The sequence below is a fragment of the Sceloporus occidentalis genome, unplaced genomic scaffold (assembly GCF_023333645.1).
Source record: "Sceloporus occidentalis isolate IW3139 unplaced genomic scaffold, rSceOcc1.0.p SCAF_1, whole genome shotgun sequence".
Lineage (NCBI taxonomy): Eukaryota > Metazoa > Chordata > Lepidosauria > Squamata > Phrynosomatidae > Sceloporus > Sceloporus occidentalis.
In genome coordinates, this window is record NW_028316981.1 from 91319538 (window position 1) to 91338802 (window position 19265).

The window sequence follows — 19265 nt, forward strand, 5'->3', positions numbered from 1 at the left end:
GGGCAGAGCAGCAGACCCCGCCCCTGCTAGTTTCAGTCGTCCTGCTGCTTGCTCCAAACATGCTGCACTGCACAGCACTCTATAGAAGGCAGGCAGCAGCCCTGGGAGCTCAGAGTTGGGCAGCCACCCGGGAATGGGGGCGGGGTGGGACCGGGCACGCCCCCCAGGGGGTGGGAAAGTCCCGCCCACCAGCGTGACATGGCAACCCTAACCTCACAGAGTTCTGCCCAAAAGTCCAGAATTTCCTCTTCCTGCCATCTTAATGCCACCTTAACTACTGAACATCTGAAGAGATTTGAAGCCTGGTTTCCAGAGTCATAGTTCCATGCTCAAACTACTACACCATGCTGGCTACCTCCTCAGTGTTAATATAATAAATAAATAAAATTTTTATTTATATGCCGCCCTTCCTTCGATCAGGGCGGCTTACAGCAGATAAAATACATACAAATTAAAATGCATACAATACAATAAAACAAAACCAACAATAAAAAGCCCCCTAAGCCCAACCTCTTGGCCACGAAAGAGGAGGAAGGCCCACAGGATATCTATTCGGGGAATGCCTGTTGGAATAGGAAGGTTTTAAGGTCCTTCCTAAATTGGGCCAGGGTGGTAGACAAGCGGAGCTCTGTGGGCAGCGCATTCCAAAGGGCTGGGGCAGCTATGGAAAACGTCCTCCGAGAAGTGGAGGCTAATCTAGCCCCAGGCACCTTCAGTAGCTGCTGCCCAGACGTTCTGAGGGTGCGAGGCGGAATGTACGGGGAGAGGCGGTCCTTTAGGTATCCTGGGCCCAAGCCATTTAGGGCTTTATAGGTAATTACCAACACCTTATATTGAGCTCGGAAACGAATGGGCAGCCAGTGGAGGTCTTTCAAAATCAGTGTTATATGGCTGGTCCTGGGAGCACCAGTGACCAGCCGGGCCGCCATGTTCTGTACCATTTGCAGTTTCCGAGTTTGGTATAAGGGTTGCCCCATGTAGAGTACGTTGCAGAAATCCAATCTCGAGGTTACCAGAGCATGTACAACAGTTTCAAGGTCCCTCTGGGCCAGGTATGGACGCAGCTGGCGAATCAGCCGAAGCTGATAGCAGGTGCTCTTGATCGTCGCATTCACCTGAGCTGTCAGGTGGAGCGACGAATCAAGAAGCACCCCCAGACTGCGAACGGAGTCCTTCACAGGGAGCGTGACCCCGTTCAGGACAGGTGGAACCACCGCCATTCCTGGACCAGGAGAACCTATCACTAGTAGCTCCGTTTTCTCTGGATTCAACTTGAGTCGGTTTTCCCTCATCCAGCCCATTACTGACTCTAGACAGGCCACGAGAGGAGAGACGCCATCCCCAGTCACTGCATCAGTCGGAGACATAGAGAAAATAATTTGGGTGTCATCAGCGTACTGATAACCCCGCGCCCCATGTCTCCGGATGATCTCTCCCAGCGGTTTCATGTAGATGTTAAATAGCATGGGAGACAGAATGGCCCCTTGAGGGACCCCAGTTTTAAGGGGTCTCTCATCGGAGCACACGTCTCCCAGCTGCACCATCTGGGACCTCCCGGAGAGGTAGGACCGGAACCACTGGAGCGCAGTGCCCCTGATTCCCACCTCTGCCAGGCGTCCCAGAAGGATACCATGGTCTATGGTATCGAAAGCCGCTGAGATGTCCAAGAGCACCAACAGGGACACGCTTCCCCTGTCTATGCCCAGACGGAGATCATCGACCAAGGCGACCATGGCCGTCTCAACCCCGTAACCCGTCCGGAAGCCAGTTTGAAATGGGTCCAGATAATCCGTTTCATCCAAGACCGCCTGAAGCTGGACAGCAACCGCCCTCTCAATCACCTTTCCCAAAAATGGTAGCAGCGAAACAGGCCGATAATTATTATGTACCAGGGGGTCGAGGGAGGGCTTTTTTAGGATCGGTTTTACAATGGCCAATTTAAGATCCGATGGAAATAGCCCATCCCTCAAAGATGAATTAATTATCCGGCGTAACAATGATGTTACCGCCGGTCCCCCCTGGGCCGCTAACCACGAGGGACAGGGATCAAGAGAGCAGGTTGTTTTCCGAACACTTCCGAGGATCTTGTCCACATCCTCGGTACTCACCAACTCAAACTGATCCAGTTTAACATAGTCCACGGAGGCTCTGGACACTTCTACCCCAGGTTCTGCTCTAATGTCGGCGTTCAGACTTTCGCTTATACGAGAAGTTTTATCCGCAAAAAAGTCGTTAAACGAGTCGCAGCTGGTCTTAGAAGGTTCAAGGATCTGGTTCGGGGCGGGAGGGAGCTGAGTTAGCTCCCTGACCACCCTGAACAACTCTGCCGGACGCGACTCAGCGGACGCAATACGAGCACCATAGAACGAATTCTTTGTTGCTCGTATTGCCTCTCCATAGTCCTCTAACAGTTCGTCCAGGAGAGTCTTATCGTCTAAGCGAAGGTGTTTCCGCCAACGGTACTCTAGCCGTCGCAGAGCTCGCTTCCTTGCCCGGAGATCTTCCGTATACCAGGGCTTGCGTTTGGAAGCGGGCCTGAGAGGGCGCTTGGGAGCGATCCTGTGTATAGCCCTAGAAAGTCCGGTATTCCAAATACTGGTGAGGGCATCAACAGAGTCGCCGTCATTTCCAACCGTGAGCCCCTCTAAGGCTTCTTGGAACCTCTCAGGTTCCATCAGCCTTCGAGGGTGGACCATCCTAACAGGTCCACCACCCCCGGGGGGGATCTGGGCAGAGGCCTTGAGTTTCACCTCTACCAGGAAATGATCCGTCCATGACAGGGGGGAAACATTGTTCAAATTAGTAGACTAATCAGTGAAATCTCATTTACCAAACATGTCTCATACACTTAATTTGTATGCAGAGGGATCTCATAGCACCTTTGGGATTAACTGAAACAAAGAAGCTGATAGCATGAGCTTTCGTAGACTTGAGTCTCTTTCTTCATAAGGTCCCTTTGCATACTGATTTTCCGGACTAACATAGCTAGGTCTTTGAATTCTACACTTAATTTGTATCAGAATTCCACACTGCAAAATGCATTAGCTAGATTACTGATTGGAACACCTTACAGAAACAATACAATACAGTGGGCCATTTGAATCCACTGATGTTTGATTCCAGGACCCCACATGGATACCAAAATCCATGGATACTAAAGTCACATTAAATCCAATGACACAGTAAGATTGTGTCCCTTGTAGAAAATGGCAAAATCAAGGTTCGCTTTTTGGAATGTATATATTTTTAAAATATTTTCAAACCATGGACATTTGGGTTAACTTTATTGGTTGTAAAGGGACTGCACTGGATCCCAACATATTTCCACTCCTAATTCAAGGTACTTCTGCTGACATCTAATACCCTAAACAGCTTGGGACCTTAATACTTAAGGAAGTCCTAGTGGTGCAGTGGTTAAATGCTTCCACTGCAAGCGACAAGGTTGTGAGTTCGATCCCAGGGCTCCAAGGTCCACTCAGACTTGCATCCTTCCATAGGTCGCTAAAATGAATCCCCCCTCCAACATTTAATGAGGCCATACTTCTGTAGCTATGAAAACAACTGTTACGCTATACTAGAAAGAGTAGTGAAATTGAGTTACAATTCCTCATTGAATTTGTAATGCAGTTATGCCTCAGTTACCAGGAAATTTAACTGATTACACTTATTTTTGAGCTCTGCTACCTGCTTTCTGATTAAGGCAAAAGACTTATAAGTGCAAATTCAGTTTCCACGATGTTGGAACACCTCCATTGCTGACTGTGTAAACCTCTAGATGCCACAACTGTTCCAGTTTATTAAGTGATTGGGTAGGGAACAGGAAAGGAAAAATTGTGTGAACCAGAAACTCCCCCATTTTGCAAAGTGAATGGCATGTTGCATGCCTCCTGTCCAGAAGCAGTTTGCTGTAGTCTCTGGTCCAAAATAAATAATGCTGATACCAAGCAATATAAATATATTTCTCTGGCTATTTGCAAAGCTTGTCTCCCCTTTTAGTGACCCCATTTTTAGATTTTGGCCTCTGATTGAGAGCGGTTAGCTATTTAAATATTTTTATTGGTCTTTTACTTCAGAAGTCATGGGTTGGATTCAGATTTTTTGTGCTCCTTCATGTTATTTCTGATTTATGATGACCCTATCATGGGGTTTTCTGGTATTGAGAGTGTGTGTGATTTGCTCAAGGTCACCCAATGGGTTTCCATGACCAAATGCGGAATCAAACCCTGGTCTTGTATTATTATTATTATCATTATTATTCCCCTGTTCCCAAAATTGGGAAATGAAGTGGCTAACAAATGAAAAGAACAATACAACTGAAAACATCAAATAGAATTGAACTAGTGAAGTATTAAAATACATCACTCATTAAAAGAATAAAATACTGTACAATGAAAAAGCTAAAAGTGCTTACAAGCAATACATATTAAAACAATTAAAAATATAAAACACGTTAAAACGTTAAAAATAAAACTATATAGAAATCCTTTAAAAGACTTCAACCAGCACCATGTAGCATTAAGAGCCCAACTTCAATAGTCTGTAAAGGTCTGGCAGCACAAAAATGTTTTAATTTGCTGCTGGAAAGACATCAAGGATGGGGCCATTCTGGTCCTTCTGGGGAGGGAGTTCCAAAGTCTGGGAGCAGCCACTGAGAAGGCCCTCTTCCTTGGTCCCACCAAAAGAGTCTGAGAAGGTGGTGCGACAGAGAGGAAGGCCTCGTCAGATGATAATCATAGTCAAGTGCTCAAACGCTACACTACACTGGCTTGGATCTAGATTTAGGCATACTTAAAACAGACACATTGAAATCATTCAGGCTTGAATTAGCAATTCCAACATTGTCTTCAGTAGGTCTACTGTAAGTATCTAAGAACTCTAAATGTGGATCTGCCTCCACATTTAAAATGTTATGTTCTTTCCTCCTAGGGTAGAAACTAAGGCGGGTTATAGACCGCCCATTTGGGGTGGTCTGCACCCGCCCCTTCCCCTGGTGTATCGGGGCCTCAGCATGCAGAACGGCAGCCGCTGAGGCCCCAATCCGCTGCTTTTCAGGCTGCGGGGAAGCAGCAAAACGTTGCTTCCCCGCAGCCTGAAAAGGGGTGTCCCTGGGGCTTCAAGCCCCAAGCACACCCCGCGGCGGCGGGGAGAAGAGAAAGGGGCCGCTTGGCCCCTTTCTCTTTTAGTCCGCTGGGCGCAGCCGTCTGAAGGCTGCGCCCAGCGGACTAAACCAGGAAGGAGCTCCGAGTTCAGGGCGCACTAAGCGCCCTGGCGCGGAGCAAGGACGTCACGTCCGCGCCGCCCCGTCTAGAGGCGGCGCGGCCATGACGTCCTCACAGCGGCAGCCGTATGGAAGGGCCGCCGCCGTTTAGTGCGTGACGAGCATGCACTAGGGTTAGGGCGGTGTGGAAGCACCGCCCTTTTGTAACCCTAGTGCGTGCTCGTCACGCACTAAAGTGCCAGTCTGTAACCGGCCCTCGAGATCAGTTGAGGTTTTAGCATGAAAAATAGAAAGCATGTACCAAGAGAGCTACAAAATGGCTCTTGAATTGGGAAGGAAGAACATAGATAAGGCAAGCAAGAAATGTCTTGAGAGTGTGCTGGAAGGTGTGTGTTGTTTAGGCAGAAATTGACATTACATTACATTAAGCTTCCTTGCTTGCTTTTTTACACCTAGCCACTTCAAGTCTACTTGTAAGGAACAAAGACCTTACTTTGAAAGTGGGGAACATGGAGAAGGAAATGGGGGTACTTACAGCTTCAAGATCACCCTAGGATTTGCCTGCCTGCTTCCATGTGGCAGTTTTTCTCTTCCAGACCACTTGAAGTTGTAGAATTGTCCAACACCACCTGTTGTCTTCTTCAAAAGACTCCATACAGTTTACCATTTCTTTGGAGGTTTTTAAACAGAGGCTGGATGGCCATCTGTTGGGGGTGCTTTGATTATGTGTTCCTGCATGGCAGGCTGTTGGAGTGGCTGGCCCATGTTGTCTCTTTCAACTCTGTGAAGATTATCAGACGGGTGGTAATGACAGAAGAAGAGCAGGAGCGAAGCCAATGCTCCTGCCATTATCATGTGATTGCATGAAGATTAACAGATGACGTCGCAATTATCCCATTGATGAAGAGGAATTTTTCTGTCATTTACCTTCATTTCTTAATAATGGGATAACCCGTTAATACTGCAGTGACGGGACAGTTTCTCTTCATTGATAGGATAATCACAGGATAAGTGCCATGTGTCTGATAATCTTCACCCAATCACAAAATAAGGACGGGAGAATACCTCTTCGCTCCCGTCCTTCTTCTGTCATTATCCTCCCTGATAATTTCCTGTGATTCTGTGGTTGTTGATAATGGGGCAGTTACCCCTATTTAAGTGTTTCCAAGAAACTTTTCCTGGCTGCCAAGGAAGTTTGTTGTAAAATGGCTTCATCACATTTCCTCCCTTCCAACCATGATTCCCTCTCCTGCACTAACAGCAAATGTTCAGAAATGGTTCTGCTGACGCAAACACAACTGTATTTGAGTTGGCCTATTATGAAAACAAAACAGAGAAAAGGGAGGATTGCAACCAGTTCCCTTAGAATAAATAGGTAACAAGAGCCCACATTTACTGCATTTATGCCACTGTTTCCTCCCTGTTAATTTCCACAGAGTCCATTTTTATTAGAGGGCTTGCCTTCTTGCCTGTTGATAATCCTTTCCAACTGTTCATCTCTCCTGTCTCCCCCCACCCCTTGTGAAATCCATTTCCATAATACTACTGGGTTTTACACAGATTTGTAGAAGCTCTTAATGCTGATGATGCGGCTCAGAATCTGCATGCCCACTTGGTATACATTTAGACTCAAAATTAACAGTGAAGCTTACTTCTTTATTTTTATTTTTGCCAATGAAATATCAGGAACAAAGGAAAATCAGAAATAATAATAAGGACTTTTAAAAACTGATTTGCAGAGACAACACACCATTCTGATATTGTTGTGTCTCTGGGCTTAATGGTGCTGGAAAGGTAATAATGCTAAATTGGTAGCACTTTAATTACCCTGGCCATGCTCCAGAGAACTACTTTTAGGAGCATTCTGTGCGCATCTGGTGGGAATGTTGTTCCTGCCTTCTTTGGACAGCAGACATCCATGCTGCTTTTGAAGCCCCTCTGAATTTGAAAGCAATATTATATACAGTACTAAATGTTTATAGGGTCACTCTGGCTCCATCATCCTTTCTTTCTTTGCCATTTTAATATTTCCAAATGTATACACTTAGTAATGAACACTGTTGTCAGTTTTAAAAATACTGATTATTTCTATCACTTAGGAATGCTTATTATTAAATGAAAGGAACAATCACGTCAAGCATCTGGTTTCCTATATGAATATTGCTTTCCTATACAAAATATTGTGTCCACTGCTATTGTGAAGAACACATGTCTCTCTTGCTTGCTGGATTCACAAACAGCTGGAAGCCCTGTGTGCTCTAATCACACATGACAGTTTACAGAGAACCTCATACACAGAAGCAATATCCATATAATAACTTTGTCTTGTGAGAAATGGTCCAGAGATCCTGACTGTGCAGCTATTTGCATCTCCTTTTGCTGTTAAATTATAGCCAGAGGGTTATGGGTCTTAAATTGCCTGCAGTGCAATAATGGATGTGTGTGTGGTGATCTTCCATTTTCTCTGGAGGAATGGCAATGGAAATAACAATGAGGTAGTTTGAAACTTAATGGCCTCCATGTCTTTAGAAGCTTGGTAATATAATTACCTGTTTTACAGGCTTTGATACTACATAAATCACAGAAAATGTCATCAGAAGAGATAGCTAGGCATCTCCTGACGAAGTTTGCTTTCACAGAAGTGCTTTAAGGTTGATCTGTGGAAGACACAGAAGAAAATGTTACCTTATAACTGGATTTTCTATCAAAGATCTTGGGTAGGAGGGTGGTGTTATCTGTTGTTGGCTTCTGTTTATCTGTCTTTTCTTAACTGTGTTCTTCTTTGTTATTCTGTAAGTCCTTGAGACTTGACATTGCTATCTGGGTATTAACCCATAGTTGTGCAAAAATATAGTGAAGTAGGATTCTACAGAGAGCAGCGTAGTGTAATGGTTAGGCATTGGTCTATGACTCTGGGGGCCAGGGTTCAAATTCCTGTTCAGCCATTGAAAGCCATTTGGTGATCTTGGACAAGGCAAATCCCTTCCATGATAGGGTTGTCGTAAGCTGGACACAAGGATTTTTTTGTTTCCTTCCCCCCCAAAGTTAGTTAGATTTTGTCAAAGGAGTTTTTTATTCTTGTTCTATGTTCTGCTGACTCTGACAGTAAAAAGGTATAACAACAATAGTAGAATAGAACTTGCCTTGTATATGTTAGAATTGTTCATTTGTCCCACTTCATCTCCATACTTATATATGGTAAAACTAGCTAGAGAATTTAAATCTTTTAAATTATCAAACAATCTGTAGAGATAGAATTATCTGTCACTATTGTTGACATAAATATAGTCACTGGGCAAAACTCTTGATGGACTGGGCCAGCTTGGTTCGTTCCCTCATGTTTGGGGGAATTCAGGAATCAAATCCTCATACGGTTGACTTGCACTTTAAATGGCAATTATCTTTGCCAGCTATATGTTTGTATCTTGTACTTTATACATTTAAAGTGTGAATGAGAGGTTGCCTTCCATATGCTTGAGAGCATAGAGTGAACACTGTTTAGGCTGCTTTGATAATAACTCATAGCTTCCTCATTGACTCTTTACTATGCATTTATGTTCTTTACACTTGTAAACCAGAGAGCATGGTTTAGAGGATTAACTCTCAGCCTAACCACAGAATTGTTGTAAGGATATATATAATACAACATCATGTATACTGCCCTGAAGTGTTAGATGTTCAAACACGACATGCAAACTATTCCTTAAATAGTTTCTAGATGATCTTGATAACATAGGACTATGTGAGTGATCGATTAATACTAACTTTGCAAACAAAAAACTTATATTGTAAAAATCCATTATCAAACTAACTGAAGAATTGACTGGGGGGTGGGGGAAGCATCAAACCAAGTGCAAGCTTTCAGAATTACCAGATGTCTCCATCAGGCAAGGTGCTGAAAAAGAGGGAGAAAGAAGAGATGCAGAAGAAGGATACACAACAATGCAGCCAACCCCCTTTCCTTTATTTGATTTTAAGATTCTTATATCTTCAGTAACTCCCATGAGCCAGAGTCAGTGTTGCTGGTGGCGTGACATTCCAACAACATTTAGAAGCTCTCATGAATCCCACTCTTGTTCTAACCCTAAGTAGCCCCAAACATTGACATCTTTCTTACAGGGGAATTGCTTTAGGTCTGTGATTTGGTTTCACCTTTTCCAGCTCTACAATAGCTTTTTAGACCAGAACACAGTGTACAGTATTTTAAGTGCAGTTGGACAATAGATTTATGTCATAATATTGTCAGCTCCTTTCCTGTGATAATTTAGCATGCAGTCACCTTTCTCACAAATATCTGCATTGTTTGCTAATGTTGGGAAAGTGTAGTTGAATGATTCTTTCTTTCTTTCTTTCTTTCTTTCTTTCTTTCTTTCCATCAAGACCTATTTAATCTAACACTAAAGTGCAGACAGGGCCAGAATGTTCCTTTCTTTTTCCTCCTTCTCCCATCCCCTCTGCTAATTGTTTTTTCTGGGCTCCCACTTGAACTTTTTGTGCCCTCTTCTGCTCATTGTTCCTTTCTGCCATGCTCTCTGCTGTTTCTTGGTTGATCTCTCAAAGTCTGGCAGAACACTGTATTTTACACATTTCTGAACACGTCATACCACTTTCCTCAGTAAAAAACAGATGTTAATTTATCTTATTCATCACACATATACGCACACACTGCTATTAGCTTTCCTGGACTCATTCTTGGAAAATGCAGGCTTAACACATACATTTCTCTGTGTGCTGTATACTTTTATTTCTTGGGTTTCTGTATACCCAGCTGATTGCAGACTTAATAGTTAGCTCTGGACAGTTGCTTTCTCTGTAAGATGCATTTGTCATTGATTACAGAAGGCTGTGTGTGTGTGAGAGAGAGAGAGGCGGGGGGGAAGGAGACTTTATGGATCCAACGCTCATAACTGGGTTGCATTTGTTTTAAAAGATGTGGATTTCTCAGATAAATGTTTTGAATTAGGCAGATTATCTTGTTTCCATTGTGCAGCAACTAACAGTAATAGTGTGAGCTCAGATATTTTAATACATTGGGGCTAGGTTGGAAATCTGGGTGATAAACTACATTCTGAAATGAGTATTACTTCCGCATGGCTTCCAGTAACAGGTAAGGATGCATGAAATGTTCCATTCTGATAGTGGCTCAAGCAAGGGATGTCTGTGTGGGGGAGATTCTTCAAGAGGACATGCAATACTGCAGGTGACCCCCCAGGACCATTTTTGTAGGCCCCTAGGAACATTTAGGAAACAAAACTTTTTAAAACTGATGTTTAGATACACATCACTGTTGATCCCCTTACATCAGATTTTGCCACTTTCTCCAGGTGTAGCCCTTTTCTCCCCTAATAAGAAGCGGTCCAAACAAGTCCTGTTGAAAAATGGCCTCTGCGGAGCCTAACCAGTCAGCTGAGGGACAAAAACATAAACAAATTGCCTGAATACTCACTAGGGGACCTTGGGGTATTTGGGAGAAAATTCTTATTTTTTTTCCTGAGTGGGGGAGCAAGGACCAAGCTCCCCAAGGGTCCCAGGGCAGCCTACCTTGGTCTTACATATAATAGGTATTTTGAGGCAAAAATCCTTCTTGACAGTTGATCCTCTTACATCAGATCTAGCACGGGTTTTTTTAATGATTATCATGGAGGCCCGGAAATCAAAAGCAAGATTCATGGGCTTAATGAAGCAGAACAAACAGCCCTGGCTTGAATTCAGGGAAATGTTTATACGTAAACAAAGAGAAAAATGAAGTTGCTTGCTGGTGGTTGGGGGCTGAGCAAAGCTAGCAGATGGTTACCAGCTTGTAACTAAAATCTGCCCTTCACTTCTGAATGCAGAAGATGCCATGCACAAGAGATGAATCTTACAAAGCTTGCTGCTTTTTGCTGCATACTCTGTTAACAATTACATGGCAGGCAGAAATTGAATGAGTACATATTTTCCATTTGTTGCTTCTCCATGCTAGGAATAAGGGTATTCCATTACTTCCAGAAATTCTCAAGACTGAACTCTGGTAAATCTTGCACAAGAAAGGGATGTTCTGAAGCTGGAGAGAGAGAAAAACAGGTGGCTCATCACAATGGATTTCCCAGATCTCAGTGGAACATGTATGGAGGGCCCTCTTGGTCTCAATTCTCTTTTAGAATTTTAGCAGCCTTGCTTTCCAAAGCAGAGTCCATTAGAAAGCCTGTCAAAAGGGTATTAATCCAGTGTGCACCAATATCCCTTTCTAATTTTGTACCAGCTGAACTATTTCAGTCTCTTCACCATCTACTATAAAAGTATAGTGTCTAGATCAAGAGAAGTAATAGTGCCACTCTATTCTGCTTTGGTCAGGCCCCACCTGGAATATTGTGTCCAGTTCTGGGCACCACAATTTAAAAAGGACATTGAGAAACTGGAGTGTGTCCAAAGGAGGGCGACTAAAATGGTGAAGGGTCTGGAAACCATGCCCTATGAGGAACTACTTAGGGAGCTGGGGATGTTTAGTCTGGAGAAGAGAAGGTTAAGAGATTATATGATAGTCCTGTTTAAATACTTGAAGGGATGACATATTGAGGAGGGAGCAAGCTTGTTTTCTGCTGCTCCAGAGAACAGGACCCGGAACAATGGATGCAAGCTACAGGAAAAGAGATTTCATGTAAACATTAGGAGGAACTTGCTGACACTAAGGGCTGTTCGACAGTGGAACACACTCCCTTGGGGTGTGGTGGAGTCTCCTTCTTTGGAGGTCTTTAAGCAGAAGCTGGATGGCCATCTGTCAGGGATTCTTTGATTGAGAGTTCCTGCATGGTAGGGAGTTGGACTTGATGGCCCTTGATGTATCTCCAAACTCTATGATTGTATGATTCTATGATTCTGTGATACAATTATGTAGGTCATCTGTAGTTTAAATTTTGTTTTCATGATGTTCTGCCTTGATCTTCTTCTGTCAAATTCGCATATCTGTGGTTTTCTGCTAGTTTTATGGTGTCTTCTGCATATCTTAGATTGTTAATGTTCCTTCCTCCAGTTTTCACACCTCTGTCCTCTGAGTCTGATTCTACTTTTCGTATGATGTTCTTCGTATACAATTTAAATAGATAGGGTGATAGAATAGATTGAGACTTGCCTGATCCTCTTTCCAATAGGAAACTGTTCCGTTTCTCTGTATTCTGTCCTAAAAATAGCCTCTTGTCCTGATTACAGGTTACTTTAAGAGAGATCACATTTCTTTAAGAGCGATCCATACTTTCTTGAGATCTATACAGTCAAATGCTTTACTACAGAGGCGAAGCAGATGGCCCCGTGGGATCAGTCTCTGGCCACAACTGCACCAAGATCAGGGTGGTTGAAGATATACATAGGGTTGTCATGGGTGAAGTTAACAAAAACAATTGGAAATGATATCAACCTTTGTGTTTTCCTAGTACTACTCACTCTATTCTGTGTTCTGGAAAAATTGTGTTCTTTTGCTGAAAAAGCCTTTGCACGTTGTGCGACAGTTGCTTTTACTGTTCGCTTGTTAATTTTCCTAGAATAATATCTGGTTAATGGTTCATCAAGGTTGAAAGAGCCATGGCAATTAAATAAAATATAAACTTACAAAGTACTCCAAAACTACTCTTATGAGTGTTCTTATACCAAAGAAGTGCTTACTTTAAACCTTCATGGTTTTTTTTTTAATTCTACCAGGTTTGAAAATATTGTACTCAGAGAACTCTGAATATCTCAGGTCTGTAATTGACTGGTAGGGTAATTGTTTATTTTCACATTTCCAAGAATTCAGGTAGTATTGGATGAAAAGTCTGAGAAGTTTCCCAGACACTGAAATCTTTCTATGTCTAGGGAGGGACAATATCTGCTTATTTTCAGCTCTTCTATACCCATATAAAAAAGTGAATTTTTGCAGCATAACTCTGGGTTTTTTCCCCCAGGTGTTGTTAAAAAGCAACAGGCTTATAAGTATGTTTGAAGCTATTGCTAGTTTGTTTGCTGCTTCTACATTCACTCATTCCATTCTTTTTAGGAGATGTTAATAGCAATTTCTTGGATCTGCAATAGGGCTCTTCCAAAATTTTTAAAAACCAATCAAACAAGCAAAACAAAAGAAAAAACAAGGTATGATTTGCTGATACGTTTCTGTACTTTGAAAGGCAATTTTTCTCCCTCTGAAATTTATTCTGTCCCTCCCCCGCCTTAGAGTTATAGCACTATAATGCAAAAGGGTCATTTCAGTGACACATTATAGCAGTATAACTCCAAAATAGTAATGAATAATAATAATAATAATAATAATAATAATAATAATATAATGAGAGAGAAAGGAAAATGATCCTGTTTTTCTGATATGTCTCAGAATTAAAAAGGAATTCACCCCACAATGGGAATAAAGCATTGTTCAGATATTTTTAAAAAAAAGAAAAAGCAATAAATACTACAACAATAAATATTGCACCCTCCTAACACATTTCTCCTGTTTGGAGGAGTCCTTTAATGCCTGTTACAGCTATTAATTAAAAAGATTTCTTTGAAAGATGGAATTATACTGTGGTTTTGCTTATGGTGCAGTTATAGAAAGCATGCAGCGGGAGGACTTTTCTTTCTTTTCAAAACATCCGCTTATTTTTAATGGTGGCCTGGTGAATTCATTAGTTTACAGAACGCCATGTGCTAAGCATTTGTTTGCAAAAACAAAAACAGCTACCAGTTTATATAGTTAAAATTTAAAGGGAAGATTAACAGGAATGTTAATTTGACATTAGTCAGGAGCATTTGGGAAGAGAAACTGTTAAACTTCTGACATTTCCAAAGATCAGCTTTTCTTGTTTAAAACTTTTTCTGTAATATGAAGTTTATGGAGAAGGTGGAGTTGTAATTTTGTTATATATTATGGAGCTATTCCAGTGTTGCTCAATCTGTTTGAAAATGTTCCTCCACCTTCCAACTACTTTGCACACACACACACACACACACACTTCCTTTCCCCTCCAAGTTTAAACACTTCATTGGGTACACCACTTCTTTTCACATCTGTGAAATGCTTAACTGGATCCTACAAGCCCTTCCACATTTTTTCCTCCACCCTGACAAAGCTGGGTCTGGATCAGCTACACTGGCTGATCTTAAAATCATAGAATTCTAGAGCTGGAAGAGAGCCCATCCAGTCCAACCTCCTGCCATACAGGAACACACAGTCAAAACACTCCCTGGCAGATGGCCATCCAGCCTCTGTTTAAAGACCTTCAAAGAAGGAGACTCCACTACACTCTGAGGCAGTGCATTCCACTGTCAAACAGCTCCTACTGTCGGGAAGTTCTTCGTAAAATTGAGGTGGGATCTCTTTTGTAGTTTAAATCAGTCTTTTGGCATTCTCAGTGAGTCAAGTTGAGGACTGACTCCTTAAAACCAGAACTACATCATGAATAACTTTTATATCTATCATCTGGTAGCCCTCAATGACTTTTTAAAGAGCCTTGGTGTCACAAGCATGATAATGTGTGTATCTACAGCGCTATATAAATAAAGTATAATAATAATGATAATAATGCTGATTTTAATTATCTCTATTGGTCCTTAAGGCTGGCCCTTTGCTCTTGTTTTCCCTGAAACACAAGGAAGTAAATGTATACATCAGTTGGTTGTTTTGTTTTGTTTTTAAAAATGATCCTTAAAGTAAACTAATGCTTCTCATTGTTCACTACAAAGTAATCCCTGCTTTATGGGCCTAAAGTTCATCATCAAGGTGGCTTATATTTGGAACCCATCTTTTATACCAGTCTTGTGGCTATTTTTAGATTTTGATGAGGAGGGATTTTTTCTTTAACAAGTTCTGTTGTTCATTCACAGCATGTTTTATTCCCCAACCAAGTGAGAACATGAAAACAAAAACAAAGCTCTTATTTTGTGTGCAACAGAGAAAATGCTTAGAATGCTTTACTTGTGTTGTACCACTTGAATAATTAGACTGCTAATGAAGTGGCTCTGCTTGAGGTGGAGCTATGAAAGCAAAGATCCACAATGGAAAGACTGGGGGATTCAGAAATTTTGCAGATCTGCTTTCTTAGTGTTGGAAGAGTGGAAATGCAATGCTACCCAATCTCTTAGAAAACCGAGAATGTCCTTGAGCTTCCACTATCCATGCATTCTCTCCTCCTGCATGAAGATTCCTTTCTTTGGGGTTAACTGTGCTTGTTATTATACAATTGCTTGAGGATTTTTGCTAACCATGGTTAGTAACAGGATTGCAAGCTGTGATTTACTACTAGATAGGGTTAACAAAAACACTGATGGAGATGTGACATTATCCATACTTATTTCCAAGCAGTGGGGAAGGGGAAATGCTCACAAACTTGAATGGCACTCTGATTACCTAGTTAAGGTTAGTCTCTACAAGGCCTTTGGAATATGAGCCTTCTACAGTCGAAATGCTGAAGACAATATTGTAAGGAAGCTCATGTCCATTCAAATGGCTTGGTGTAGGTCCCTATGCTTAATTTCATAAAAACCCTAGGTTTTCAATTAGATTCACATGAATGACTGTGTGATAAAAATTGTACAGAAGTCCCTATTTCTTGATAGGAAAGTTGGGGTGTCTCTATATTATCAGCAGTTGCTAAAGCAAGGAGGCTTCGGGTGTCCTTATTGTTGCTTTTTAAGAAAAAAAAAGCAAAGTTGGAATATTCTCAAGGAGAGATTCATTTTATAGCTTCAAGATCCCTCTTCCTTTCTCCCCTCCCAAAATTAAAATTATCAGGCACTTGTGAGGATAGCACTCCCTTATCTCTTCACACAGCAGGTCATAGATTGCAGAGATTATTATTCATCACAATGTTGCATTTGTCAGGGAGATGGCAGCAAGCCTCTCCCCTCCCCGCAACTGCCTTGGGCACTGGATACAGGATGTTTCTCCCTTCCAATATGGTATGGAGTTGGAGTGTTCATCTCATATGTGTATCAACAGATTCTGTTATGTGAATCAGCTGGTCTCTGAACAATTATGTGCAAAATTATTAGTAATTGTATTTCTGTGTAATTTTCTTCTCAAGATCTGAGATGCTCATGCTTATATTTTAAGTGCAAGCTTTACAAAAGCTGTTTCTTTGGTAGGATGGCTGGGAGTCCCAAGCAGTTAACACAAACATTGAAGGATGCATACTGAATACAAGTACATCCATGTTTATGCCTGGGAATTTTTTGATATAGCAGTAAGGATAGATATAGAATATGCAACCTCAGTCACACTCTGTTCAAGTTATTTTAAAAAGAGAGGTTTTAAATGTATGTAGATGTTGTTGGACGACAGCTCTTCAAAACCATTGGCCATGCTACCTCGGCTTAGGAATCTGAGGTTAAAACCACCTCGGAACCTAAGACTGGCAGTATCCAACACTTCTAGGGCAGTTTCACCTGTCACCATACAATGTGATTTACAGGATAAAATATCTTCATTCAGATATGGGGACCCCAGTTGAAACTTATGCTCTCATCTGATACATTTTGCTTGATAACTTATTTGTGCAAGAGTTGTACATGCATGAACAATGCAACATCAGTATGTGTACTCATGGAAGTTATGGTAGGCAGTTCCATGAGATGGCAGCTCCCCATCTTCAATACTCCTTTGCTTGCAAGAATTGTTTTATTGTAGGCATAAGTATGGCAATATACTGCATTGCTACACTGGTCATGTGAATAGACAGTTCATGTGAGTTGACAGGTATAATGTATGAACTGGCCCTTGGTTAGGAAATACATAACTATCTTTGGACAAGTTGCAGTAGCAGAAACCTCACCTACACAAGCTATTTTTTTAGGATGAACAACAGCAATACCCCTCCCCCCCCCCCCAAAAAAAAAAAAAGATTTGAAGAAACCTTTTGTTTGCTGAAAGGGCTGTAGGGGTTTTTGGTTTTGGAGTGGTACATTACCAGTGTATAGTTGGTCTGAATGCGTACTGACTACTAGCACTAAGCATTGTTCCAATGTTCCTGTATTATTTTGAGTGGTAGAATGAGGTAGACCAATCCTTCCCACATCATCTGACTGGTAATTATTATTTTCCCAGTGTGCCACAGACCACAAGCGATGGTCAAACCACTTCTGAAAAAACCCTCCCTTGACCCCCTGATAAGAAACAATTACAGGCCGGTCTCCTTACTACCATTCTTGTGCAAAGTGATCGAGAGGGCTGTTGCCCTCCAACTCCAAGCTGTCTTGGATGAAGCCAATTATCTGGACCCATTTCAAACCGGCTTCAGAGCGGGATATGGAGTTGAGACTGCAATGGTCGCCTTGATTGATGATCTCTGTCTGGGTATCAACAGGGGAAGTGTGACCCTGCTGGTGCTCTTGGACTTTTTTGTGGCCTTCGATACCATTGACCACAGTATCCTTATGGAGCGCCTCAGGGAGTTAGGTATCGGAGGCACTGCATTGCAGTGGTTCTGGTCCTATCTCTCGGGTAGATTCCAGATGGTGATGCTGAAGGACAGCTGTTCTCATAAAAGAGAGCTGACAACTGGCATCCCTCAGGGTGCCATCCTGTCCCCCATGCTGTTTAACATTTACACGAAGCTGCTGCGAGAGATCATTTGGAGACACGGAGTGCAGTGTTATCAGTACACTGATGACACCCAAATCAATTTCTCTATGTCTCTGACTGTTGCAGTGACTAAGGAAGGCATCTCTCCTCTGACTGCCTGCCTCAAGTCAGTAATGGGCTGGATGAGGGGAAACAAACTCAAGTTGATCCAGAGAAAATGGAGGTACTTGTGATAGGTACCCCTGGCCCAGGGAAGGAGATTTGTCAACCAGTCCTGGACGGGTCACACTTCCCCTAAAGGACAAAGTTCACAGTCTGGGAGTGCTCCTGAACTCGTCTCTACAGTTGACATCTCATGTGGAGGCGACGGCCAGGAGTGCCTGGTATCAATTTCGGTTGATATGGTAGCTGTGCCCCTACCTGGCCCAAAAGGACCTTGAAACAGTGGTACATGCACTGGTAACCTCTCGCTTAGATTTCTGTAATGCGCTCTACATGGGGCTACCTTTGTACCAAGTTCAGAAGCTTCAATTAATTTCTTTCCTCTTCTGTCAAGCCTTCCCCTCTGGAAAATGAAGTTGTGTATTTTGATTCCATTAACCTTCTGCCTCACCCTTTCGAATGATTGTTTTAGATTTGTATATTGTATATTGTGTTATTGGTTTTATCTGTGTTTGTAACTGATTTTAAATTTTGTGTACACCGCTTTGATCTCTGGAAAAGCGGTATAGAAATAAAATTTATTATTATTATTATTATTATTATTATTATTCAATTAATTCAAAATGCAGCAGCCAGACTGATCACAAGAACACCCAGATCAGACCATATCACACCGGTACTAAGATCTTTACATTGGCTGCCTATTAGCTTCCGGGCGCAATACAAAGTGTTGATCATTACCTTTAAACCCTACATGGCTCGAGCCTGAGTTACTTAAGAGAATGCCTCTCCCTACACAATCCACCCCGTGCTCGCAGAACACCAGGGAAGAGCTTACTAGAATACTCAAAAACAAGGTTAATAACAACTTCTCATATGGCATTAATGGCCACAGCCCCCAATTTATGGAACAATCTGCCGGAAGAGATCCGTCTTATTACCACCTGAGATGCTTTCAAGAATCTCTTCCGGCAGTCCTATCCATCTGATCTCCTATGAATAATTTTAGAACGATCCCTACTCTTGACGAAAACAGAACGGCAAACAGGTGACAAATCAGTTTTTTATTAATAATCTAATAATTGTCGTAATTTTATTGAATGACTGTATTTGTATTGTTGTTTCAACTGCTGTAATCCAGCCTCGATCCGAAGGGAGATGCGGGAAATATAAATTTATTATTATTATTATTATTATTATTATTATATTTGTACCCCATTGGCTATAACTTTTTCTTTCTTTCTAGAAAGCTATAGGTGTATATATTTTGCCCTTTTCTGGCCAGCTCCTGAAAGCACAAAAGAGTCCTGAATTGTATTGCAAACCTGTTTAGATTCTTGTCTGTTTTTTTTCCTCCTTCCACCA

At 42.0% G+C, this 19265-nt stretch overlaps 1 protein-coding gene and 1 long non-coding RNA gene across 2 annotated transcripts in view; one reads left to right on the plus strand and one right to left on the minus strand.

The window, feature by feature from the left end:
* Positions 1-19265, plus strand: part of MGAT4B (alpha-1,3-mannosyl-glycoprotein 4-beta-N-acetylglucosaminyltransferase B) — a 121630-nt gene that overhangs the window by 43008 nt on the left and 59357 nt on the right. The gene's annotated exons all lie outside the window — the stretch shown is intronic.
* Positions 1-19265, minus strand: part of LOC149321809 (uncharacterized) — a 50922-nt gene that overhangs the window by 15209 nt on the left and 16448 nt on the right. The window contains exon 2 of the long non-coding RNA XR_016278803.1: positions 9090-9113. This is a non-coding gene — a long non-coding RNA (uncharacterized LOC149321809). The remainder of the gene's footprint in view (positions 1-9089; positions 9114-19265) is intronic.